Source organism: Triticum dicoccoides, chromosome 5A, assembly GCF_002162155.2.
Source record: "Triticum dicoccoides isolate Atlit2015 ecotype Zavitan chromosome 5A, WEW_v2.0, whole genome shotgun sequence".
Taxonomy (NCBI): domain Eukaryota; kingdom Viridiplantae; phylum Streptophyta; class Magnoliopsida; order Poales; family Poaceae; genus Triticum; species Triticum dicoccoides.
Window position 1 is genome coordinate 463698505 of NC_041388.1, and position 26757 is coordinate 463725261.

Genomic DNA, 26757 nt, shown 5'->3' on the forward strand with positions numbered 1-26757 from the left:
CATCCAGTCTCAAAGGGAACTGAGATGATTCATGCTAGAAACTTCCGTGTGCAGCCACAAGCTATTATGGGCTCTAGCATAGTTGAGTAAGTTACGTGAAGCTCTTGAAGAGGTGGATCAGCAAGTAGTGGGTTTTGTAGGTTTGGTATGGTCTACCCGGAGTAGAGAGTTAATGTTTCTGAAAGACTGTGTCTCGGTCATCCGATTCTCAAACACCATGTAGTGCGAGAAATCCAACGGAGGCGATCAAGTCTTGTGGGGAAAAGTGCGCAGACCTATGCAGAGTGTACAATCTAATCATGGTTAGCCATGTCCCCGGTTATGGACAATCTTGAGTATCTAGTACTTGGGTTATCACATGTATCTCATCACTCTTAATTAATATTGTTGGGTTGTTAACAACTTTAATTGGGATTGAGTTGGGGGTACCTTCTCAATGTTTCAACCACAATGATAGTTAAATTAAAATCTATTCCTTTGTTGTAGGGAAAAATTGGCTTTTCGCAAAAACTGTAACCACAGAGCTTTCCACCAGCCAAATATGCATATAGTGATAGCATTATTCTGTTCTTGCTCTACTGTGTTACTTTGCTAGCATATTCCATGTGCTGACCCATTTTCGGGCTGCAACGTATTATGTTGCAGACTTTTCAAACGAGGAGTAAGGTTCGTTAGGTCGTTGCTGTGTAGCTCAGCTATGCCGTTGGAGTTGATGGACTCACTTTGTCTTCCAAGCCTTCAGCTATTATCGTATTAGATGGCCTTAAGCCATATTATTGTAATAAGTTCTCTTTTGAGACATTCGATGTAATAAGTGTGTGATTGCTACTCTATTATAAATCCTTCGAGTACTGTGTGTGTCAGCATTACCGATCCAGGGATGACACTGGAGCACAGAGACTTAACCGTTTGAGGTCGGGTCGCTACAAAGATGGTATTTAGAGCACATGCTGAGTGTAAGACACAACCACTAAGATAAACCCTAGGTCACTCTTCTCTACTTATTTCTGACTCCTCTCCATTTTCTACTCTTTAGGATGACAGAGATGAAGAACAAGTTTGCACAACTGGATGAAGACACACCTTTTGGACGCCACTTGAAGGAAGTCACTAGGTACTTGAACATTGGAATACCAAGCTTCACCGGGACATACAACGCCACCTTACCAGAAGAGGAGCGCTGGATGATTCAAGTACAAGTTCCAGGAAGGACGTTCTCGCCAACTTCTAAACCCGTAGGATTTTCTTTCGGAGCACCCACCTGGTGTCTAGGCAAGAGCATGGCAGCCCACATTACCATGGGACCACATTGGAGAAGTCTACAACAGAGAACTCAAGGACACTATCTAACAGATATGTGGGCGCCGAGACGAGCAATGGGAAGTAATCAGCACTAAGAAGGATAGATCCATTGCAGCTTTCATCCAGGAGTTAAACCAACACATTCGACGTCAGGAGAACCAGATATGCGCGGACATGATGATAGAGGCTAAGGTGTCCCGATGTTTCGATGAGATGGTGGCTATCGTTTTCTGTGGGAGTCGACCTTGACGATCCGACTACGAACGTGCGAGACGTCGCGCCTTAGCAATCGCTAAACCAACTTCCGAGGGTTATTGACCATGCCGGAGCACGATCAACCTGACCACGAGGGTCTGTTTCCTGCGAGCAAACGAAGAACAAGCAAGAAACTGAGATTGCAATCGGGATATTGCGAATATAAGATGAAAGCTTTATTGATCAAGGTGGGGTTCTGTGACGTCTTGGTCTGGTCGTTGGACACAAACGAAGTACGCGAAGTTGCAGCTATGGCGAACTTTTAATCTAAACAAAACCCAAAGTCTAAACGACGCCCTAAGGGCTATATATATGGAGGAAGAGGGGGGAATTTCGTGGCCCTTGAGGGTGGGGTCCGAAAGCAACCCTAACTCTTGTTTCCCCACACATACGGACTCTAAAAATAGCCTATACTTAAGTATTTCGAAATTACATGGGCCTGGACCATTAATAAGGTGACGCAGCACCTAGAATAGCCTATGGACGAATATTATGAAGTGGCATCTTGTATATTTCGTCCAAGGCATCATGCACTCCTTATGGCGGCTTCAAAGTCCTGAAATCATCACTTGTAACTCCGTTCTTGATCCCCTTGCGCATGCCATCAACTCCATGCGTGTTCTTGCTCCAATGTTCATCCTTCTCAAAGCTAGGCCCTTCATTTGTAAGCAAAACAAATGTATCCAATTTAGGCAGCATCATAATCTAAACAAAACCCCACCTTGATCAATAAAGCTTTCATCTTATAGTCGCAATATCCCGATTGCAATCTCAGTTTCTTGCTTGTTCTTCGTTTGCTCGCAGGAAACAGACCCTCGTGGTTAGGTTGATCGTGCTCCGGCGTGGTCAATAACCCTCGGAAGTTGGTTTAGCGATTGCTAAGGCGCGACGTCTCGCACGTTCGTAGTCGGATCATCAAGGTCGACTCCCACAGAAAACGATAGCCACCATCTCATCGAAACATCGGGACACTTTAGCCTCTATCAAGTGGTAATCAAATTCTTACCAGTTCTTACCCAGCAGCAGGCGGTGATCGGCAACCGTTGTAGTCAAAACTCTCAAAAGCTTGGATAGAGCGAGTGCCAGGGAGAGTCAAACGCACGACGTAGATGTATGTGGAGCTGGGAAGGCTTATAGTATGGTAGCAAAAAGGGTCAGCAATAGTCAATTCAGAGATGCAAAGTTGAATAAACGCTCAACGACGGTACTATGCTGGTCCTAGGCTAGACCGTGCTAGAGACGCGAGCCTAGAACACTAACAAAATCACGGTGCTGCACGTAAATAAGGGAAAAGCACACTCTGGAACTCTTTTTTTTCGCTCTTTTCTTTGCGCTCCTTTTTTTTGCGCTCCTCTTTTTTTTTGCAAAAAATCACTATAATGGCGAGTGTCTCAAAACTCTTCCCTCGTCAAACTGATAGGATGGGCACGAAATTTTCTTTTTCACTTTTTTTTCAGAAATCAGGGCAGCGACGACGAAAAAGTGCGACAAAAAATCACTATGATGGCACGTGGCTCAAAAGACCAAGAAAAGCCTAAAAATAGGGTGGGGAAAAAAATTTGCCCGTGAAAATTTTGGCCTAAAAACTGCCCGGGGGTCTCCAGACTCTTTTTTTTCGAGACCTACACAGGCAAGGAAAAACGAATCAGAATTTAGATTGATCTCAAGAACAAACCTAATATGAGAAGAACTCGGATTGGTGGTGGATATATGGTTGCGGTATATGGCAGCGGTGGTGGTATATGGTAGCGGTGGTGGTATATGGATACAGATTGGTGGTGGTATATGGATACGGATTGGTGGTGGTATATGGATATGGATTCAGAGCGGTGGCGGATAAGCAAAAGTGGTAGATGGGCGATGATGATGGTGTGGCGGCGGCGTGACAACTTATGACCAGAACTCGAAACTCTAAAAGACTAGACTCTAAGACCAGCAACTTGATACGGCGATGCAACCGCAAATTCAACAAAGCAAAAACCCTAAAAAGATTATGCAAAGGCTCAGATTGGTTCGGATATGATGAACTAACCCTAATTTTTTTTCTGGCTTTTTCATGGAATGTAGGTATGAAGAACAGACTCGATCTAATCTACGAAAAACTGTAAAATCTCACCGAGCAACCTGGAAATCTGATACCACTTGATAGAGGCTAAGGTGTCCCGATGTTTTGGTGAGATGGTGGCTATTGTTTTCTGTGGGAGTCGACCTTGACGATCCGACTACGAACGTGCGAGACGTCGCGCCTTAGCAATCGCTAAACCAACTTCCGAGGGTTATTGACCACGCCGGAGCACGATCAACCTGAGCACGAGGGTCTGTTTCCTGCGAGCAAACGAAGAATAAGCAAGAAACTGAGATTGCAATCGGGATATTGCGAATATAAGATGAAAGCTTTATTGATCAAGGTGGGGTTCTGTGACGTCTTGGTCTGGTCGTTGGACACAAACGAAGTACGCGAAGTTGCAGCTATGGCGAACTTTTAATCTAAACAAAACCCAAAGTCTAAACGACGCCCTAAGGGCTGTATATATGGAGGAAGAGGGGGGAATTTCATGGCCCTTGAGGGTGGGGTCCGAAACCAACCCTAACTCTTGTTTCCCCACACATACGGACTCTAAAAATAGCCTATACTTAAGTATTTCGAAATTACATGGGCCTGGCCCATTAATAAGGTGACGCAGCACCTAGAATAGCCTATGGACGAATATTATGAAGTGGCATCTTGTATATTTCGTCCAAGGCTTCATGCACTCCTTATGGCGGCTTCAAAGTCCTGAAATCATCACTTGTAACTCCGTTCTTGATCCCCTTGTGCATGCCATCAACTCCATGCGTGTTCTTGCTCCAATGTTCATCCTTCCCCAAGCTAGGCCCTTCATTTGTAAGCAAAACAAATGTATCCAATTTAGGCAGCATCATAATCTCATGAACATTAGAATCATTACCAAGAAACGAAAGTACCTGGTAATTTAATTGGCGTGCGCGAGCTCTAGTAATTGGTCTAGTATATGTAACAATAGGGGCTGTGGGTGTACAATGGTATTGATGTCCTCATCACATGATGGACTTGAAGAAGGCGAAGACTAGGATCATCGAGCTAGAGGAAGAACTCAAGTTTACACGCGATGGATATGAGGAGAAAATTGCGACACTACTAGAGAAGAATGACGACCTAGTTAAGAAGATCGGAACATTCATGGGGGACCCCACTCTAGTAGAAGAAGACGAAGAACCCAAGGAGATTCGTCCGGAGGACTACATCATCATCGACGACACCGACTCCGACCCTAGTGATGATGACTTTGAAGACGAAGCTGGAGCAGATATCATGGAGTCCTCCACCGATCAAAATTTCTAGATGACCACCATATATTAGTAGTATTCCCCCATGTATTTAGTAGTAGTAGAGCACTTTTGCGAAAGTTCTAAACCGCTTGTATGCCCTTGCTTGATTGATTGAGTGAAATGATTGTGTTTGTCTCATGTGCATATGGGTAGTGCTTTCTCATTAGACCCATTTTCTATTCTGATCTCTTCCATCTAAACCCATTAGATGCCTCCGGGACATGACACCGTTTTGCTTTCCGACCGGAACTCACCCAGTTGATCCAGCAGCAGAATGCCTTGATGCAATAGCTAGTTCAGAACCAGGGCAGCAACAACAACAACAACAACAGCAACCCGCCGCCAGTTGACAACCTAGCCCGTTTTCTAAGGTTACAGCCGCCGGTGTTTTCCAGTAGCACCGAGCCTATAGTTTCTGATGATTGGCTACGCTGTATTGGAAGGGAGTTGACCACCGCAGGTTGCATAGATGCTGAGAAGGTGTGCTTTGCTGCACATCAATTGGATGGACCAGCAACCTCATGGTGGGAGAATTACATGGCCACATTCCCCATAACAAATGTCACTTGGGACCAGTTTCAGCAAGCTTTCGGCACAGCCCATGTCTCAACTGGAGCTATGCAGATGAAGAAGCGGGAGTTCCGCAACCTACGCCAGGGAAACCCTACTGTGGCTCAGTACGTGGATGAGTTTAGCAAGTTATCTCACTATGCCCCTGACGATGTAGCCATGGATGCCGCGAAGCAGGAGAAGTTTATGGAAGGGCTGAATGATGAGATGAGCATGCAGTTGATGGTAGCAACCTTCAACAACTACCAGGAGTTGGTAGATAAGGCTCTTATGATTGAAGGGAAGAGTAGCAGATTGAGAGCCGTAAGAGGAAGTACGAATAAGGGAAGTATAACTCAGGAGCTCAGCAGAAGCCTCGCCTAACCCTGAACTCGGGAGGACTTATTCATAACCATGGAGGTCATAACCACACCGGAGGAGGATCGCATAACCACAATGGTACTAAGAATGGAAATGGGAACGAAGCTAACAACAATCAGAACCGCTCCAACCCAGCCACACCCGCCAAAAGAGACCTAAGTCAAGTTACTTGCTTTAAGTGCGGGAAGACAGGGCACTATGCCAATGATTGCCCTGAAGGAAGGAATGGAAACGGAAATGGGAGCGCTGGGAAGAAGCCTAATCCATTCAACAAAGGACAAGTGAACCACGTTAACGTGGAGGAGGTTGAAGAACAGCCGGACGCGATAATAGGTAAGTTTTTGGTTAAGTCATTTACCGCTCTTGTTCTTTTTGATACTGGTGCATCGCATTCATACATATCAAGGGGATTCGTGGATAAGTTTAAACTACCAACCCAAACCCTTAGGACCCCTCTCTTAGTAAGTTCACCTGGAGCAGAGTACATGGCTAGCCGATGGTGCGACCAGATACCCCTAACCATTGGTACACATGTTTTTCCGTCCGACCTAATTATCTTGGAGTCACAAGGATTGGATGTGATATTAGGTATGGACTGGATGTCAAAGTATGGAGGAAGTATTGAATGTGCTAGTAAGTCGATTTATCTCACCTCCCCGGAAGGAAAAAGGATTAAGTATGTATCTAGGCATGTGCCTAGGAGGAGCCATGTGAATGCCCTGATGGGAGTTGTTCAGGAGGAAGTGCCTGTAGTGAAGGATTACCCGGATGTCTTTCTAGAGGAGTTACCAGGCATGCCACCGGATCGAGACATTGAGTTTCTGATAGAGCTATTGCCAGATACATGGCCAATATCCAAGAGACCCTATCGGATGCCCGCAAATGATCTGGAGGAAATTAAGAAACAGCTCAAGGAGTTATTGGAGAAATGTTACATTCGAAGGAGTTCATCACCTTGGGGAGCCCCAGTGCTTTTGGTTGAGAAGAAGGATAAATCCCAAAGGATGGTTGTTGATTATCGAGCTTTGAATGAAGTAACGATTAAGAACAAGTACCCACTGCCGATGATCAATGATCTGTTCGATCAGTTGCAAGGAGCTAAAGTGTTTTCGAAGATTGATCTACGATCGTGATACCATCAGTTAAAAATTCGAGAGAAGGATATACCAAAGACAACATTCACCACTCGTTATGGATTATACGAGTATACGGTCATGTCATTTGGACTGACTAACGCCCCTGCATATTTCATGAGCATGATGAACAAAGTGTTCATGGAGTATTTGGACAAGTTTGTTGTGGTGTTTATTGATGATATTATGGTATATTCGAAGAATGAAGAGGAGCACAAGGAGCATTTGCGCTTAGTTCTCGAAAAACTCAGGGAACACCAGTTGTATGCCAAGTTCGGCAAATGCGAGTTTTGGTTGAAGGAAGTCGGATTTCTTGGACATGTTATATCAGGAGAAGGTATAGTAGTAGACCCCAGCAAGGTTCAGTCAGTCACTGAATGGTTGGCACCCACTTCAGTAAGCGAGATCCGCAGTTTCCTTGGACTCGCAGGATACTACCGGAGATTCATTGAGAATTTTTCCAAGATTGCGAAGCCAATGACTGAACTATTGAAGAAGGATACTAAGTTTAAATGGACAGAAGATTGCGAGGAAAGTTTCCAGGAGTTGAAGAAATGTTTGACTACAGCCCCAGTGCTAACACTGCCAGATATACATAAGGATTTTCAAGTGTATTGCGACGCCTCTCGCTTAGGACTTGGATGTGTGCTTATGCAACATGGAAGAGTTGTTTCGTATGCCTCACGACAACTAAAACCTCATGAGTTGAACTATGCCACGCATGATTTGGAGTTAGCAGCCGTAGTGCATGCATTGAAGACTTGGAGGCATTTCCTTATTGGAAACCGTTGTGATGTGTACACGGATCATAAGAGTTTGAAGTACATCTTCACACAGAAGGAGCTGAACCTTAGGCAGAGGAGATGGTTGGAGCTTATAAAGGATTACGACATGAAGCTACACTATCATCCAGGAAAGGCCAATGTCGTAGCAGACGCTTTGAGCCGGAAGAGTTATGCCAATATCCTTGAAAGTAAGGGATTGCCAAAGGAGTTAGCAGAGGATATCATGGAACTTCGATTAGAGATTGTTCCTAGAGGTTTTGTTGCAACAATGGAGGTTCAGTTGAAATTGTTGGGTAAGATTCGGGAGGCTCAGAAGGATGACAAAGAGATTGCCGATGTAAAGGAGAAGATGAGCAAAGGAAAGGCCAAAGGTTTTCGTGAGGATGAACAGGATACCTTATGGTTTGAGGACCGAGTTTATGTGCCCAATAACCCAGAGATCAGGAAGTTTTTGCTCACTTTTGTTACAAGTTACCTTGCTGTTTTTATATTTTCAGATTACAAAAACCTATATCTACTATCCATATTGCACTTGTATGACCATCTCTTCGCCGAACTAGTGAACCTATACAATTTACCATTGTATTGGGTGTGTTGGGGACACAAGAGACTCTTTGTTATTTGGTTGCGGGGTTGTTAGAGAGAGACCATCTTCATCCTACGCCTCTCACGGATTGATAAACCTTAGGTCATCCACTTGACGGAAATTTGCTACTGTCCTACAAAACTCTGCGCTTGGAGGCCCAACACGAGTCTACAAGAAGAAGGTTGCATAGTAGACATCAAGCGCTTTTCTGGCACCGTTGCCAGGGGGGCTAGGTAAGCAGCACTCACATCCCATCAACAAAGCTCTTTTCGGCGCTGTTGCCGGGGAGGTTGTTGGGGAACGCAGTATTTCAAAAGTTTCCTACGATCACGCAAGATCTATCTAGGTGATGCATAGCAACAAGAGGGGAGAGTGTGTCTACGTACCCTCGTAGACCGAAACAGGAACCATTAAGTAACGCGGTTGATGTAGTCGAACGTCTTCGCAATCCAACCGATCAAGTACCAAACGCACGGCACCTCCGCGATCTGCACACGTTCAGCTCGGTGACGTCCCTCGTGCTCTTGATCCAGTTGAGGCCGAGGGTGAGTTGCATCAGCACGACGGCGAGTTGACAGTCATGATGAAGTTACCGACGCAGGGCTTCGCCTAAGCACTACGACAATATGACCGAGGTGGAAAACTGTGGAGGGGGCATCGCACACGTCTAAAGACCAACTTGTGTGTCTATGGGGTGCCCCCCTCCCCCGTATAAAGGAGGGGAGGAGGAGGGGTGGCCTCAAGGGGCACGCCCAAGGGGGGATTCCTACCCCTAGTAGGAGTAGGTTTCCCCCTTTCCTAGTCCATGTAGGAGAAGAAGGAAGGAGAGGAGAGGGAGAACGAAAGAGGGGGGCGCCGCCCCCTCCCTAGTCCAATTCGGACCAGCCCATGGGGGCGCGCGGCCTCCCCTTGTGGCCCTTCTCTCCTTTCCACTAAGGCCCATGAAGGCCCAATACTTCCCCCGATGAATTCCCATAACTCTCCGGTACTCCAAAGAATACCCGAACCACTCAAAACCTTTCCGATGTCCGAATATAACCTTCCAATATATCGATCTTTTATGTCTCGACCATTTCGAGACTCCTTGTTATGTCCGTGATCTCATCCGGGACTCCGAACAAACTCCGATCATCAAATCACATAACTCATAATACAAATCATCATCGAACGTTAAGCGTGCGGACCCTACGGGTTCGAGAACTATGTAGACATGACCGAGATATATCTCAGGTCAATAACCAATAGCGAAACCTGGATACTCATATTGGCTCCCACATATTCTACGAAGATCTTTATCGGTCAAACCACACAACAACATACGTTGTTCCCTTTGTCATCAGTGTGTTACTTGCCCGAGATTCGATCGTCGGTATCATCATACCTAGTTTAATCTCGTTATTGGCAAGTCTCTTTACTCGTTCCGTAAAGCATCATCCCATAACTAACTCATTAGTCACATTGCTTGCAAGGCTTATAGTGATGTGCATTACCGAGAGGGCCCAGAGATACCTCTCCAACAATCAGAGTGACAAATCCTAATCTCGATCTATGCCAACTCAACAAACACCATCGAAGACACCTGTAGAGCATCTTTATAATCACCTAGTTATGTTGTGACATTTGATAGCACACAAGGTGTTCCTCCGGTATTCGGGAGTTGCATAATCTCATAGTCTAAGGAAAATGTATAAGTCATGAAGAAAGCAATAGCAATAAACTAAACGATCATAGTGCTAAGCTAACGGATGGGTCTTGTCCATCACGTCATTCTCTAATGATGTGATCCCGTTCATCAATTGACAACACATGTCTATGGCTAGGAAACTTAACCATCTTTGATTAACGAGCTAGTCAAGTAGAGGCATACTAGGGACACTTTGTTTGTCTATGTATTCACAAATGTACTAAATTTCCGGTTAATACAAATCTAGCATGGATAGTACACATTTATCATAATATAAGGAAATTTAAATAACAACTTTATTATTGCCTCTAGGGCATATTTCCTTCAGTCTCCCACTTGCACTAGTCAATGATGAGGACATCAATACCATTGTTACACCCACAGCCCCTACTGTTACATATATTGGACCAATTACTAGAGCTCGCGCACGCCAATTAAATTACCAGGTACTTTCGTTTCTTGGTAATGATTCTAATGTTCATGAGATTATGATGCTGCCTAAATTAGATACATTTGTTTTGCTTACAAATGAAGGGCCTAGCTTGGAGAAGGATGAACATTGGAGCAAGAACATGCATGGAGTTGATGGCATGCGCAAGGGGATCAAGAACGGAGTTACAAGTGATGATTTCAGGACTTTGAAGCCGCCATAAGGAGTGCATGAAGCCTTGGACGAAATATACAAGATGCCACTTCATAATAATTGTCCATAGGCTATTCTAGGTGCTGCGTCACCTTATTAATGGGCCAGGCCCATGTAATTTCGAAATACTTAAGTATTGGCTATTTTTAGAGTCTGTATGTGTGGGGAAACAAGAGTTAGGGTTGGTTTCGGACTCCACCCTCAAGGGCCACGAAATTCCCCCCTCTTCCTCCATATATATAGCCCTTAGGGCGTCGTTTAGACTTTGGTTTTTGTTTAGATTAAAAGTTCGCCATAGCTGCAACTTCGCGTACTTTGTTTGTGTCCAACGACCAGACCAAGACGTCACAGAACCCCACCTTGATCAATAAAGCATTCATCTTATATTCGCAATATCCCGATTGCAATCTCAGTTTCTTGCTTGTTCTTCGTTTGCTCGCAGGAAACAGACCCTCGTGGTCAGGTCGATCATGCTCCGGCGTGGTCAATAACCCTCGGAAGTTGGTTTAGCGATTGCTAAGGCGCGACGTCTCGCACGTTCGTAGTCGGATCGTCAAGGTCGACTCCCACAGAAAACGATAGCCACCATCTCATCGAAACATCGGGACACCTTAGCCTCTATCAAGTGGTATCAGATTTCCAGGTTGCTCGGTGAGATTTTACAGTTTTTCGTAGATTAGATCGAGTCTGTTCTTCATACCTATAGTCCATGAAAAAGCCAGAAAAAAATTAGGGTTAGTTCATCATATCCGAACCAATCTGAGCCTTTGCATAATCTTTTTAGGGTTTTTGCTTTGTTGAATTTGCGGTTGCATCGTCGTGTCAAGTTGCTGGTCTTAGAGTCTAGTCTTTTAGAGTTTCGAGTTCTGGTCATAAGTTGTCACGCCGCCGCCGCACCATCATCATCGCCCATCTACCACTTTTGCTTATCCGCCACCGCTCTGAATCCATATCCATATACCTCCACCAATCCGTATCCATATACCACCACCAATCTGTATCCATATACCACCACCACTACCATTTACCACCACCGCTGCCATATACCACAACCATATATCCACCACCAATCCGAGTTCTTCTCATATTAGGTTTGTTCTTGAGATCAATCTAAATTCTGATTCGTGTTTCCTTGCCTGCGTAGGTCTCGAAAATAAAAGAGTCTGGAGACCCCCGGGCAGTTTTTAGGCCAAAATTTTCACGGGCAAATTTTTTTCCCTATCCTATTTTTAGGCTTTTCTGAGTCTTTTGAGCCACGTGCCATCATAGTGATTTTTTATCGCACTTTTTTGTCGTCGTTGCCCTGATTTCTGAAAAAAAAGTGAAAAAAATTTCGTGCCCATCCTATCAGTTTGACGAGGGAAGAGTTTTGAGACACTCGCCATTATAGTGATTTTTCGCAAAAAAAAAGAGGAGCGCAAAAAAAGGAGCGCAAAAAAAAGAGCGAAAAAAAGAGTTCCAGAGTGTGCTTTTCCCTTATTTATGGGCAGCGCCGTGATTTTGTTAGTGTTCTAGGCTCGCGTCTCTAGCACGGTCAAGCCTAGGACCAGCACAGTACCGTCGTTGAGCGTTTATTCAACTTTGCATCTCTGAATTGATTATTGCTGACCCTTTTGCTACCATACTATAAGCCTTCCCAGCTCCACATACATCTACGTCGTGCGTTTGACTCTCCCTGGCAATAGCTCTATCCAAGCTTTTGAGAGTTTTGACTACAACGGTTGCCGATCACCGCCTGCTGCTGGGTAAGAACTGGTAAGAATTTGAGATTTGCTTGACGGATTTGTGACACCCGCCACCACCACCACTTGTTAGTAGTCTGTAGGATCATATTCTTGTGTGTTTCTATTGCTGCTAACCATGCCAGGATCACAAGCCGACGAGACTGACTGGGAGAACTTGACGAACAAGGAGCTTCATGATACGTTTCAGCAAATGATGAGTGGACAGGTGCAAGATGTGATAAACAGATTTGAAGAGGCCATGGAGAAGATAGATGGCATGGAGAAGACATTTGAAACAAAGCTCGATAACAAGTTTGCTGAATTGCTTTCGCATTTTCCACCACCACCACCGGCTGCTCCTGCCGCACCTCTGCAACAACAGCAACAACATCGACTACCTCCACGTCGGGAAATAGCCCTCCGCCGAGCGAGCCGTGTCCCTCTTCAGTCGGGCCAAACTGCTGGTGCTGCTGTTGATACTTCTGTGGCTCCTACTGCTGATGTGGAGGAGGATGATTATGTGGGAGATTATGAGGATGTGGTTGATCAAAATCAGAACTACGTGCCACCACCATCACAGCAACCACCAGGTCGTCCACATGCAAATAATGGCAATGGTAGGGCTCACCCTCAGGTACGAAATCATGACCATCTCCCTAAACTTAAATTGAATATTCCACCATTTGAGGGTAGATATGTTCCTGATATATATCTTACTTGGGAGTTAGAAACTGAACAACGATTTACATGTTTACAATATCCCGAGGAGAGACGTGTTCCTGCTGCTGTTTGTGCATTCACTAGTTTTGCATGTGTTTGGTGGTCTGAGCATTGTAGATTATATCCTATTCCGGCTACTTGGGCTGCTTTGAAAACTGCTATGCGTACTCGTTGGGTTCCACCATATTATCAACGTGAATTACTTCAAAAATTGCAGCGCTTAAGACAGGGAAAAAATTCTGTAGAAGAATATTATCAAGAATTACAAACTGGCATGATTAGATGTGGTATTGTTGAGGAGAATGAAGCTATGCTTGCACGTTTTATGGGTGGATTAAATAGAGAGATTCAGACGATTCTAGAGTATAAGGAGTATACTAATATCACTCGTTTATTCCATCTTGCTTGTAAAGCTGAACGTGAAGTGCAGGATCGACAGGCATTGGCGCAGACTAACTTTTCTGCAGGTCGACCTTCATCATGGACACCACGTGCATCATCTACTTCCACATGTTCTGCTACACCGGCGCCTCCGTCGGCTGCCACCTCCAACCGTGATACAATAAAGCAGGCACAATCACCACTATCTGCCAAGAGCACACCTTCTGGGCCTGCAAAGAGCTCTTCTTCATCCATGGCATCAACAGGGCAAACACATGATATTATTTGTCGACGTTGCAAGGGTGGAGGTCATTATGCGAGAGAATGCCCATCTAAGCGTGTGATGATTGTTACTGAGGATGGTGGGTATGAGTCCGCTAGTGACTATGATGAGGAGACTTTGGCTCTTATTACACGTGAAGAACACGGTGGAGACGATTCTGATCATGAGACGCAATACATGGCTCCTGAAGATGCTGACAGGTATGAATGTTTAGTTGCTCAACATGTTTTGAGTGTGCAGGTTACACAAGCTGAGCAAAATCAGAGGCATAATTTGTTCCATACAAAGGGAGTTGTGAAGGAACGTTCTGTTCGCGTGATCATAGATGGAGGGAGCTGCAATAACTTGGCTAGCATGGAGATGGTGGAGAAGCTATCTCTCACCACAAGACCACATCCACATCCTTACTACATCCAATGGTTCAACAACAGCGGCAAGGTTAAGGTAACACGTACTGTTCGTGTGCATTTTAGTATCTCTACATATGCTGATTATGTTGATTGTGATGTGGTACCTATGCAAGCATGTTCCTTATTACTTGGTAGACCATGGCAATTTGATAAAAATTCTGTACACCATGGTAGAACAGTATACTCTTGTTCATAACGATAAAAATATTACTTTGCTTCCTATGACTCCTGATTCCATTTTGAAAGATGATATTAATAGAGCTAATAAAGCAAAACAGGAGACAAATAAGAGTGAAAATCAGATTGTGGCAAAAGAATTTGAGCACCAAATGAAGCCTAATAATAAACCATCTACTGTTGTTTCTGAAATTAAATTGAAAAGTGCATGTTTACTTGCCACCAAATCTGATATTGATGAGCTAGATTTTAGCAAATCTGTTTGCTATGCTTTTGTGTGCAAAGAGGCATTATTTTCATTCGAGGACGTGCCTTCCTCTTTGCCCCCTGCTGTCACTAACATTTTGCAGGAGTTCGCTGACGTCTTTCCACAAGACGTGCCACCGGGATTACCACCTATTCGAGGGATTGAGCATCAAATTGACTTAATTCCCGGTGCTTCGCTACCCAACCGTGCACCATACCGTACCAATCCAGAGGAGACGAAGGAGATTATGCGTCAAGTACAAGAACTGCTCGACAAAGGTTATATACGCGAATCCCTTAGTCCTTGTGCTGTTCCTATCATTTTAGTGCTGAAAAAGGATGGTACGTCGCGTATGTGCGTTGATTGTAGAGGCATTAATAATATTACTATTCGTTATCGTCATCCTATTCCTAGGCTAGATGATATGCTTGATGAATTGAGTGGCTCTACAATATTCTCCAAAGTTGATTTGCGTAGTGGATACCATCAAATTCGTATGAACTTGGGTGATGAATGGAAAACAGCATTTAAAACTAAGTTTGGATTATATGAGTGGTTAGTCATGCCTTTTGGGTTAACTAATGCACCTAGTACTTTCATGAGGTTAATGAACGAAGTTTTACGTGCTTTCATTGGACAATTTGTGGTAGTTTACTTTGATGACATATTGATTTGTAGCAAATCTTTGGAGGAACATTTGGAACATTTACGTGATGTTTTTATTGCTCTATGTGATGCACGTTTGTTTGGAAACCTTGGAAAGTGCACCTTTTGCACCGACCGAGTATCTTTTCTTGGCTATGTTGTTACTCCACAGGGAATTGAAGTTGATAAAGCCAAGATTGAAGCTATTGAGAGTTGGCCGTAGCCCAAAACGGTCACACAAGTGAGGAGTTTCCTTGGCCTCGCTGGTTTCTATAGGCGTTTTGTGAGAGATTTCAGCACCATTGCTGCACCTCTCAATGAGCTTACAAAGAAGGATGTGCCTTTTGTTTGGGGTACCGCACAGGAAGAAGCCTTCACGGTATTGAAAGATAAGTTGACACATGCTCCTTTACTCCAACTTCCTAATTTCAGTAAGACTTTTGAGCTTGAATGTGATGCTAGTGGAATTGGATTAGGAGGTGTGTTATTACAAGATGGAAAACATGTTGCATACTTTTCTGAAAAATTGAGTGGGCCTAGTCTGAACTATTCTACTTATGATAAAGAATTATATGCTCTTGTTCGGACCTTAGAAACATGGCAACATTATTTATGGCCCAAGGAATTTGTTATACATTCTGATCATGAATCTTTGAAACACATTAAAAGTCAAGCAAAATTGAACCGTAGACATGCTAAATGGGTTGAATTCATTGAGACTTTCCCTTATGTCATTAAACACAAGAAGGGTAAAGAAAATGTTATTGCTGATGCCTTGTCTTGTCGTTATACTATGCTTTCACAACTTGACTTTAAAATATTTGGTTTGGAGACCATCAAAGATCAATATGTTCATGATGCTGAATTTAAAGATGTATTGCAGAATTGTAAGGAAGGGAGGACTTGGAACAAGTTCGTTCTTAACGATGGATTTGTGTTTCGTGCTAACAAGCTATGCATTCCAGCTAGCTCCTTTCGTCTTTTGTTGTTGCAGGAGGCGCATGGAGGAGGATTAATGGGACACTTTGGCGTCAAGAAGACGAAGGATATACTTGCTACACATTTCTTTTGGCCAAAGATGAGACGGGATGTTGAGCGTTTTGTTGCTCGCTGCACTACATGTCAAAGAGCTAAGTCACATCTCAATCCTCATGGTTTATATATGCCTTTGCTTGTACCTAGTGTTCCTTGGGAGGATATATCTATGGACTTTGTTTTAGGTTTACCTCGAACAAAGAAGGGGAGGGATAGCATATTTGTTGTCGTGGATAGGTTCTCGAAAATGGCACACTTTATACCATGTCATAAAAGCGATGATGTTGTTAATGTTGCTGATTTGTTCTTTCGTGAAATTATTCGCTTACATGGTGTGCCAAATACTATTGTTTCAGATCGTGATACTAAATTTCTTAGCCACTTTTGGAGATGTTTATGGGCTAAGTTGGGGACTAAGCTGCTTTTTAGTACTACTTGTCACCCCCAAACTGATGCACAAACTGAAGTAGTCAATAGAACATTGTCTACTATGCTTAGGGCTGTTTTGAAGAATAACAAGAAAATGTGGGAAGAATGCTTGCCTCATATTGAATTTGCTTATAATCGTTCATTGCATTCTACTACTAGGATGTGCCCTTTTGAAATTGTGTATGGTTTCCTACCTCGTGCACCTATTGATTTGTTGCCTCTTCCATCTTCAAAGAAGGTTAATTTTGATGCTAAAGAACGTTCTGAATTGATTTTAAAAATGCATGAGTTAACTAAGGAAAACATTGAGCGTATGAATGCTAAATATAAACTTGCTGGAGATAAGGGTAGAAAACATGTTGTGTTTGCGCATGGAGATCTTGTTTGGTTACATTTGCGTAAAGATAGATTTCCTAATCTGCGCAAATCAAAGCTAATGCCACGTGCTGATGGTCCTTTTAAGGTGTTAGAGAAAATAAATGATAATGCATATAAACTAGCTACCTGTAGATTTTGGGGTTAGTCCCACTTTTAACATTGCAGATTTGAAGCCTTATTTGGGTGAGGAAGATGCGCTACCGTCGAGGACGACTTCATTTCAAGAAGGGGAGGATGATGAGGACATCAATACCATTGTTACACCCACAGCCCCTACTGTTACATATACTGGACCAATTACTAGAGCTCGCGCATGCCAATTAAATTACCAGGTACTTTTGTTTCTTGGTAATGATTCTAATGTTCATGAGATTATGATGCTGCCTAAATTAGATACATTTGTTTTGCTTACAAATGAAGGGCCTAGCTTGGAGAAGGATGAACATTGGAGCAAGAACACGCATGGAGTTGATGGCATGCGCAAGGGGATCAAGAACGGAGTTACAAGTGATGATTTCAGGACTTTGAAGCCGCCATAAGGAGTGCATGAAGCCTTGGACGAAATATACAGGATGCCACTTCATAATATTCGTCCATAGGCTATTCTAGGTGCTGCGTCACCTTATTAATGGCCCAGGCCCATGTAATTTAGAAATACTTAAGTATAGGCTATTTTTAGAGTCCATATGTGTGGGGAAACAAGAGTTAGGGTTGGTTTCGGACCCCACCCTCAAGGGCCACAAAATTCCCCCCTCTTCCTCCATATATATAGCCCTTAGGGCGTCGTTTAGACTTTGGGTTTTGTTTAGATTAAAAGTTCGCCATAGCTGCAACTTCGCGTACTTCGTTTGTGTCCAACGACCAGACCAAGACGTCACAGAACCCCACCTTGATCAATAAAGCTTTCATCTTATATTCGCAATATCCCGATTGCAATCTCAGTTTCTTGCTTGTTCTTCCTTTGCTCGCAGGAAACAGACCCTCGTGGTCAGGTTGATCGTGCTCCGGCGTGGTCAATAACCCTCGGAAGTTGGTTTAGCGATTGCTAAGGCGCGACGTCTCGCACGTTCGTAGTCGGATCGTCAAGGTCGACTCCCACAGAAAACGATAGCCACCATCTCATCGAAACATTGGGACACCTTAGCCTCTATCAGTCAATAATCTAGTTCACATTCACATCTTCATGTGACTAATACCCAAAGGGTTTACTAGAGTCAATAATCTAGTTCACATCACTATGTGATTAACACCCAAAGAGTGATCATGTTTTGCTTGTGAGAGAAGTTTAGTCTACAGGTCTACAACATTCAGATCCGTATGTATTTTGCAAATTTCTTTGTCTATAATACTCTACACGGAGCTACTCTAGCTAATTGCTCCCACTTTCAATATGTATCTAGATCGAGACTTAGAGTCATCTAGATCGGTGTCAAAAGCTTGCATCGACGTAACTCTTTACGACAAACTCCTTTATCACCTCCATAATCGAGAAATATTTCCTTAGTCCTTTAAGGATAATTTTGACCGCTGTCCAGTGATCTACTCCTAGATCACTATTGTACTCCCTTGCCAAAATCATGCTAAGGTATACAATAGGTCTAGTACACAGCATAACATACTTTATGGAACCTATGACCGAGGCATAGGGAATGACTTTTCATTCTCTTTCTATTTTCTGCCGTGGTCGGGTTTTGAGTCTTTACTCAACTTCATACCTTGCAACACAGGCAAGAACTCCTTCTTTGATTGTTCCATTTTGAACTACTTCAAAAACTTGTTAAGGAATGTACTCATTGAAAAATTTATCAAGCATCTTGATCTATCTCTATAGATCTTGATTCCCAATATGTAAGCAAATTCATCGAGGTTTTTCATTGAAAAATTCTTATTCAAGTTTCCTTTTATGCTATCCAGAAATTCAGCATCATTTCGGATCAACAATATGTCATCCATATACGATATCATAAATGCTACAAAGCTCCCACCCACTTTCTTGTAAATACAGGCTTCTCCAAAAGTCTGTATAAAACTATATGCTTTGATCAACTCATCAAAGCGTATATTCCAACTCTGAGATGTTTGCACCAGTCCATAGATGGATCGCTGGAGCTTGCACACTTTGTTAGCACCTTTAGGATCGACAAAACCTTATGGTTGCATCATATACAACTCTTCTTTAATAAATCCATTAAGGAATGTAGTTTTGATATCCATTTGCCAGATTTCATAAAATGCGACAACTGCTAGCATGATTCGGACACACTTTTAAGCATCGATATGAGTGAGAAAATCTCATTGTAGTCAACACCTTGAACTTGTCGAAAACCTTTTTGTGACAATTCGAGCTTTGTAGATAGTAACACTACTATCAGCGACCGTCTTCCTCTTGAAGATCCATTTATTCTGAATGGCCCACCGATCATCGGGCAAGTCAATCAAAGTCCATACTTTGTTCTCATACATGGATCACATCTCAGCTTTCATGGCCTTAAGCCATTTCACGGAATCTGGGCTCATCATCGCTTCCTCATACCATTTCGCGGAATCTGGGCTCATCATCGCTTCCTCATAGTTCGTAGGTTCATCATGGTCTAGTAACATGACTTCTAGAATAGGATTACCGTACCACTCTTGTGCTGAACGTACTCTGGTTGACCTACGAGGTTCGGTAGTAACTTGATCTGAAGTTTCATGATCATCATCATTAACTTCCTCACTAATTGGTGTAGGCATCACTGGAACTGATTTCTGTGATGAACAACTATCCAATTCGGGAGAAGGTACAATTACCTCATCAAGTTCTACTTTCCTCCCACTCACTTCTTTTGAGAGAAACTCCTTCTCTAGTAAGGATCCACTCTTAGCAACAAAGATCTTGCCTTCCGATCTATGATAGAAGGTGTACCCAATAGTTTCTTTTGGGTATCCTATGAAGAGGCACTTATCCGATTTGGGTTTGATCTTATCAGGCTGAAACTTTTTCACATAAGGATCACAACCCCAAACTTTAAGAAATGACAGCTTAGGTTTCTTGCTAAACCATAGTTCATACGGTGTCCTCTCAACGGATTTTTAGACGGTGCCCTATTTAACGTGAATGCATCTGTCTCTAATGCATAACCCCAAAACAATAGTGGTAAATCGGTAAGAGACATCATAGATCGCACTATAGCTAATGATGTACGGTTATGACATTCGGACACACCATTGCGCTGTGGTGTTCCAGGTGGCATGAGTTGCGAAACTATTCGTCTTTGTTTCAACTGAAGGACAAACTCGTAACTCAAATATTTCGTCTCCGTGATCAGATCATAGAAACTTTATTTTCTTGTTACGATGATTCTCCACTTCACTCTGAAATTCTTTGAACTTTTCAAACATTTCAGACTTGTGTTTCATTAAGTAGATATACTCATATCTGCTCAAATCATCTGTGAAGATCAGAAAATAACGATACCAACCACGAGCCTCAACACTCATCGGACCGCATACATCGGTATGTATTATTTCCAATAAGTTAGTGGCTCGCTCCATTGTTCCGGAGAACGGAGTCTTAGTCATCTTGACCATGAGGCATGGTTCGCAAGCATCAAATGATTCATAATCAAGTGATTCCAAAAGTCCATCCGCATGGAGTTTTTTCATGCGCTTTACACCAATATGACCTAAACGGCTATGACACAAGTATCTTGCACTATCATTATCACCTTTGCATCTTTTGGCATCAATATTATGAATATGTGTATCACTACGATCGAGATTCAATTTATATTAAGTGTATGACCATAGAAGGTTTTATTCATGTAAACAGAACAACAATTATTATTTGACTTAAATGAATAAATGTATTGCAATAAACATGATCTAATCATATTCATGCTCAACGCAAACACCAAATAACATTTATTTTAGGTTCAACACCAATCCCGAAGGTAAAAGGAGTGTCGATGGTGATCTTATCAACCTTGGAATCATTTCCAACACACATCGTCACCTTGCCCTTAACTGGTCTCTGTTCATTTTGCAACTCCTGTTTTGAGTTACTAATCTTAGCAACTGAACCGGTATCAAATACCTTGGGGTTACTATGAACACTAGTAAAGTACACATCAATAACATGTATATGAAATATACTTCTGTTCACTTTTCCATCCTTCTTATCCGCCAAGTATTTGGGGTAGTTCCGCTCCCAGTGACCATTCCCTTTGAAGTAGAAGCACTCAGTTTCTGGCTTAGGTCTAGCTTTGGAATTCTTCACTGGAGTGGCAACTTGCTTGCCATTCTTCTTGAAGTTACCTTTCTTTCCCTTGCCCTTTTACTTGAAACTAGTGGTCATGTCAACCATCAACACTTGATGCTTTTTCTTGATTTATACCTTTGCCAATTTCAGCATCGCGAAGAGCTTGGGAATCATTTCCATTATCCCTTGCATATTATAGTTCATCACGAAGTTCTAATAACTTGGTGATAGTGGCTAGAGAACTCTGTCAATCACTATCTTATCTGGAAGATAAACTCCCACTTGATTCAAGTGATTGTAGTACTCAGACATTCTGAGCACATGCTCACTAGCTGAGCTATTCTCCTCCATCTGGTAGGCAAAATACTTTGTCAGAGGTCTCATACCTCTCGACTCGGGCATGAGTCTGAAATACCAATTTCAGCTCTTGGAACATCTTATATACTCCGTGGCGTTCAAAATGTCTTTGAAGTCCCGGTTCTAAGCCGTAAAGCATGGCGCACTAAACTATCAAGTAGTCATCATACCGAGCTTTCCGAACATTCATAACATTTGCATCTACTCCTGCAATAGGTCTGTCACCTAGCGGTGCATCAAGGACATAATTCTTCTGTGTAGCAATGAGGATAATCCTCAGATCACGGAGCTAGTCCGCATCATTGCTACTAACATCTTTAAACATAGTTTTCTCTAGGAACATATCATAAATAAAACAGTGAAGCTATATGCGAGCAATTGATCTACAACATAGATATACAAATACTATCAAAACTAAGTTCATGATAACTTTAAGTTTAGTTAATCATATTACTTAAGAACTCCCACTTAGATAGACATTCCTCTAATCATCTAAGTAATCACGTGATGCATATCAACTAAACCATGTCCGATCATCACGTAAGATGGAGTAGTTTTCAATGGTGAACATCACTATGTTGATCATATCTACTATATGATTCATGTTCGACCTTTCGGTCTCACTGTTCCGAGGCCATATCTGCATATGCTAGGCTCGTCAAGTTTAACCCGAGTATTCTGCATGTGCAAAACTGGCTTGCACCCGTTGTATGTGAACGTAGAGCTTATCACACCCGATCATCACGTGGTGTCTCAGCATGAAGAACTGTCGCAATGGTGCATACTCAGGGAGAACACTTCTACCTTGCAATTTTAGTAAGGGATCATCTCATAATGCTACCGTCGTACTAAGCAAAATAAGATAAACATCACATGCAATCAAATAAGTGATATGATATGGCCATCATCATCGTGTGCCTTTGATCTCCATCTCCAAAGCACCGCATGATCACCATCGTCACCGTCTTGACACCTTGATCTCCATCGAAGCATCGTTGTCGTCTCGCCAACTATTGCTTCTACGACTATCACTACTGTAGCGATCCAATCTCATACGGTTGAATCTCTGTGCATAAGTGTCATCCCTGGATCGGTAATGCTGACACACACACACAGTACTTGAAGGGTTTATAACAGAGTGCAATGACACACTTATTACATCAATATCTCAAACAGAGTACTTATTACAATAATATGGCTGAAGGCCATCTAATGAAGATAACATCGGAAGGCTTCGAAGGCAAAAGTGAGTCCATCAACTCCAACGGCATAGTTGAGTGCAAAACAACGACCTAGCGCACCTTACTCTTTGCCTGAAAAGTCTGCAACATAATACGTTGCAGCCCGAAATGGGTTGGCACATGGAATATGCTGGCAAAATAACACTATAGAGCAATGAACAAGAATAACTGCTATCACTACATGCATATATGGCTGGTGGAGGCTCTATGGTTATCATGTTTGCGTAAAGCCAATTTTTTCCTACTTCAAAGGAATAAATTTTGTTTAACTACAAAGTCGGTTGATAACATTGAGAAGGTTCCTCCAACTCAATCCCAATTAAGAAGTAATTAACAACCCAACAACATTAATTAAGAGTGATGAGATCAGTATAATAATTCAAGTACCAGATACTCAAGATGTCCATAACCGTGGACACGGCTAACCACGATTAGTTTATACACTCTACAGAGGTTTGCACACTTTTCCCCACAAGACTTGATCTCCTCTATTGAATTTCTCTCATTACATGATGTTTGAGACGGATGACCGACACACAGTCTTTCTGAAGAGGTCCCCTTAACCGATAGATAGCCGGCACACCTACAATCCCCTACATCTGCTAGCCCATCCTAGAAAGGATTCCCACAACTAACTCAACTATGCGAGAGACCATATTGGCTTGTGGCTGCACACAGAAGTTTCTAGCATGAATAATCTTATGATCCCTTTAAGCCTGGGTGGAAAACCATAGGATGATCACACGGGTACTCTGAGATATCCCAGGACAACTCTGGATTGCTCCAGGTGCCCAAACAACCACTGGGTGCTCCAGTGTGCCTCAACCAATCCACCTAGATGTGTATTAAAGTAGCGACCTTAAGTTAACCATTATTTAACAACTCTCACATCTGTCATGGATACACTCAACCAAACCATGTCTACGAGCATAGCATATCAGTATAAGCATAACGTAGAAGTAACTCCCAAGGCTTGATATAAAAAAGGGCAATAGGTTCTACCTCATCATCTACTTCCCAAAACCCACATGTTAAGCAGATCCTACTCATGCATTGTTTGAGGGTTGAAACTAATGCGTAAAAACTGGGTAATAAAGGGGTATGATCAAAGTGTTACTTGCCTTGCTGACGATCTGCAAACCGTAGAGACTCGTAGTAGCACGCTTCGCACTCCGGAAATTCTAGCGTAAACAAACAAGAGCATACATAAGCACTCAAGCATAGGTGCAAGGGTAAAACTCATATGAGAAAGTCCAAACTAAAAGTTCTACTGAAGTGCTTCGATTTGCAAAAAGATTCAATCAAATCAGAATTACAAAACTCGAACTACGATCAAAAGAAGTTCAAATTCAAATTTTCTTGAAACCAAATTTTAATTTGTCAAAACCAAGTTCAAGTTGATTATCTAGAAAGAGGGGTTCGAGAGATTTTGGTGTTGGTTTCACTGGATTTGGATGAACGGTTAAAAAGTAACGAGCGCTTGAAGATCAGGGGCTAATCTGTGATAAAAATAATCGCGGATAGGTCACTGGCTGAAAAATCAAATAAAAAGAAAAGACTAACGAACGAACGTTCGTTATCAGAGACAAATGAACTAACGCGTTCACGAACAGAAACATTCGAGTAAAAGTTCGCTAAATAGCGGAACCGAAGAAAAAAACCGATCTAACCAATCCAAAACCAAAAACCAAAAAAACCGGCAATGACGACGGTTTTTACCGGTTCCTTGAGAAAAACCGACGACGGCAAGATGAGATCCGGCGAGGCGAGCCTCGGCGGCGATGCGGCTTGGCTGCGGGGCTGCGGCGTCGGTGGGGTGGGGCGACGGCGCGACGGAGGCAGAGCAGCGGCGAGGCAGCATGGCGGCGCGGGTTGCAGGCGGCGGCGGCTGGCTCGGGGTCCAAGGGGGGCCCCGGGGTCACTATTTAAAGTGGAAAGGGGGAGGCGGCGGTGGCTTGCGGGAAGGGGCGGCGGTGCCCGTGTGCAGGACGGACATGGCGGCGGCGGCGAGCGTGCTCGGGACTACGGTCGCGAGTCGGAGGAGGAGGGTGGCGCGGCTGCGGCCAGCCTGCTCGGCTAGGCCTCCGGCCGAGTCGGGCGGGAAGTTTTTTTAAAAAAAAAATTCGCCAAAAAACAAAAACCCTTATAAAACATTAAAAAATTCTGCAAATGCCAAAAACAATTTTCACCGTCTAAATAAAATATTTAAAACAGAGTGAACATTTTTCTGGCCTAATAATAAAATTTTCAAAAATGCATATTTTTCTAATTCAAATAAAATAGAAAATAAAATTCCAAAAAAATATTTATTTGATTTTAACATTTTCCTCCAATATTCCCCTCTTATTTTGGAGAAGTCATTTTATCTGCACTGATTTATTTTAATATTGGGAATATTTCAGAGAGTAAAATTATTAAAATCCAAATGATTCTCTTTTTCAAATTTGAGAAAATTCAAATATGAAAATAAATGAAATCCCCAACTCTCTCCATGGGTCCTTGAGTTGCTTAGGATTTCTAGGGTCACAAAAAATGCAAATAAAATATGATATGCATATGATGACCTATGTATAACATCCAAATTGAAAATTTGGGATGTTACAAACCTACCCCTCTTAAGATGAATCCCGCCCTCAAGATTCGGGTTGGCTAGAAAATAGGTGCGGGTGGTCTTTCCGTAGGTCTTCCTCTCATTCCCAGGTGGCTTCATCCTCGGTATGGTGGCTCCACTGAACTTTGCAAAACTTGATAACCTTGCTCCGTGTAACTCGGCTGGCAAACTCAGGAATCTTGACGGGCTTCTCCTCATAGGTCAAATCACTCTCCAACTGAATTGCTTCCAGGGGCACTATATCTCTTAGTGGAATATCGGCCATTTGTGCATGGCACGTCTTCAACTGGGAAACGTGAAACACATCATGAACTCCTGACAGTCCTTCGGGTAACTCCAACTTGTAGGCAACCTCTCCCATATGTTCCAGAACTCGGTATGGTCCTACAAATCTCGGGGCTAACTTTCCCTTAACTCCAAATCGTTTAAGTCCTCGTAGTGGTAACACTCGAAGATATGCTCTATCTCCAATTTCGTAGACTACCTCCTTACGTTTAGTATCGGCATAACTCTTTTGCCTGGACTGAGCTATCTTCAGTCTATCTCGAATCAACTTAACCTTCTCTTCAGACTCTTTGATCAAATCTGGTCCAAACAACTAACGGTCTCCAACTTCATCCCACATTAATGGTGTCCTGCACCTCCTTCCATACAAAGCTTCGAAAGGTGCCATCTTCAAACTAGCCTGATAACTGTTGTTGTATGAGAACTCTGCATAAGGTAAATTGTCATCCCAACTAGATCCATAATCTTGCACACAGACTCTCAACATGTCCTCCAAAATCTGATTGACTCTCTCGGCTTGTCCATCTGTCTGCGGATGAAAGGCTGTACTGAACTCTAGTCTAGTAACCAAGGTCTGGTGCAATTGATTCCAAAACTTCGAGGTAAATTGTGTCCCTCTATCAGATACAATGGTCCTCGGAACTCCATGCAGACATACGATCCTGGTCATATATATCTTGGCCAACTTCGTGCTTGTATAGGTGGTTTTCACTCGAATAAAGTGAGCTACCTTGGTTAAGCGATCAACTACTACCCAGATTGAATCATATCCCGATCAGGTCCTGGGTAATCCGGTGATAAAATCCATGCCAAGCTTGTCCCACTTCCATTGAGGTATCGACATAGGCTGTAATAATCCCGCTGGCTTCTGATGTTCTGCCTTCACTCTCTGACATACATCGCATACTGCTACATACTCGGCAATATC